Genomic DNA, 2212 nt, shown 5'->3' on the forward strand with positions numbered 1-2212 from the left:
TGTTGTCGACATTACTGTATCTTCCAATGTGAAGACTAAAAGAAGGAAGAAATGGGTATGAAAGATAGTAGAAATCAATTGAGCAGCGAAAGTGGAATCCACATGTCACTGAAAGAGGAGAGGGTTTGGTTATGGGTAGTGCACACGTGTAAACAATAGTCCAAGTAAAAGTACCACTCACATTATATTTTGTACAACATTTAACATTTTAATGTGATGGATACTTTGTAACACAGGGTAAAGTTGAAAGGAAAACATAAAGCCACCACTACTACACTAATGTAAAAGTACATTGAATAAGTACTTAAGTTAGAATGTCTTCGTAGGTAATAATAGGCATTCCACATATCCAAAACAAAATGACATAAGTAGTACCTATTAAAATTGAACCTTTTTTTTTTATAAAAGTTAAAGTTGTATTCTTCAGCATTAAGGGTATGCTGGCTACCTCCCAAAAAGTTACAAGCTGACCTATTAAAATTGAACTTATACAATCAGATTCAACAGAAATACTTCCACTGTTCCATATCTTAAACGAAAACGGAAATTGATAAATGAAAGTAGCACTCACAATTGCAGCAGAAGTACAAAGGCAAACACCTTTTTGCTCATATAAATCCAATTTTGATTTGGTAATAATTGGATCTTCTCTAACGAAAAAACAATGAACCAAAGTGAGGTGACGCAATCACTCTCAAAAGGAAACATAGAGATGTCCATTGTTCTTGAATTTCTCATATGATGTCTAATATCTAGAGAAGTGACAGATGCTGAGAAGAGTCGGTTGCATTCTCTGTCCTAGTTAATAAATTCAATTTGTCATAATGTGATAAATGAATCATATATCGTGACTTGATAATAACACAACAGAGGAATTCCTGTAAAATCAAAGCTAAGAGAAACAATCAATATAAGTTACAAATCATAAACATTACACATATCATGTATCATACTACTAATTTTTGCTTCCATCATCTCATAATCATTCATGTACTATTATTTCTTACCCTATCACCAACCTATAACGCATAAACTTCAGAAGTGTAACTTTGACTCTTTGGTCCTATAACATATAAACTACACAAATAGCTATGTTCTATACAAAGAGCACAAAATAAGCACCAGACAAAATGAAAATCGTAAAGTATACTCATGGCAGAACTTCTTATTGTAGCTTAAAAAGAGTTGAATTAGGTTAACTATAGTATAGGTTGCATGTAAATTAGCACATGAAATGGAGGAGCCGAAATATAACATAAGTAAGTTGTTTCATCACTCCTACAGAACTCAAGTATCAAACTTACCAGTAAAGAGTGTAGCAATCAAACTGCTCTCTTTTCATGTGCCTTAGGTGACATCACCAGTTATAATGTACTGTATTGTTGAGAAGCTAAAAAGATTTTGAGATATTGCTAGAAAAAAATACTCTCAAATGAAGATTGAATATGACTTTATAAAAATTTCATCATGTTGTTAAAACATCGGTTAGGCTAGATAAAAATATTTGTCTATTTAAAAGACATGTAACTTGTAGCTAATATATTGTTAGAAACATGTGATAAAAGGTATCCTATTTGAGAAGAGATAGGGAGAAACATACATCAAATAATCGAAGGAATCCAAGGCGATTTATGTTGGCATTGCCAAAGAAAGCTTCAAACGAAATATTATAAATGTCTTAGAAAACACAAATGTATCGGGGAGATTCTTAAGAAAACTAAGCTCATACTGCAGAGGTGTTTTCATCAGCATGTTCTTTCCTCTATGTTATTGCTACATTTTTCACATCAACTCCACGAAAATTCAAATGACCTTAAATGCAATTATGGATGAATGATTTTGTAGAAATAAAAGCAGAGCATATCATATCACCTGTCAATGTGAAAATACTGAATCAAGGTGAATAAAAAGCAAATTAAAATGTAAGCTTTGTATCACCATAGAATACAAAAATGACCAACTATATCCAATTATGTCTTTCTAGTTTCTATTCTACAGAACATGAGCTTAACGTGGAAACTTGAGGGTAGAACTTCCACAGAGGACAAACAACATGGAAGCCCACTCACCGATCTTACACAACAATTCCGGACTTAAATAATAGTAAATTTTTGACCTTTTCTTCCCTTATTTATTTTTTCAACAATTGGAACATTTCAAGAGTTAATTGAATCAGTTAGAAAAGTTGCCAAGAATATGCTTAAAGATTCAA

The 2212-nt window shown here is 32.1% G+C and overlaps 1 long non-coding RNA gene across 7 annotated transcripts in view; it reads right to left on the bottom strand.

Moving 5' to 3' along the window:
• Nucleotides 1–6: 6 nt before the first annotated feature.
• Nucleotides 7–2212, bottom strand: part of LOC102596774 (uncharacterized) — a 5239-nt gene continuing 3033 nt past the window's right edge. For 2 of the 7 annotated variants that reach the window (XR_001473856.1, XR_367527.2), the window contains exon 5: nt 7–878. This is a non-coding gene — a long non-coding RNA (uncharacterized lncRNA). Of the gene's footprint in view, nt 879–1304; nt 1391–2212 lie in introns of all 7 variants that reach the window. The other 5 variants (XR_001473857.1, XR_001473859.1, XR_001473858.1 and 2 more) reach the window with 5 other exon arrangements.

The sequence above is a fragment of the Solanum tuberosum genome, unplaced genomic scaffold (assembly GCF_000226075.1).
Source record: "Solanum tuberosum cultivar DM 1-3 516 R44 unplaced genomic scaffold, SolTub_3.0 scf00122, whole genome shotgun sequence".
NCBI lineage: Eukaryota > Viridiplantae > Streptophyta > Magnoliopsida > Solanales > Solanaceae > Solanum > Solanum tuberosum.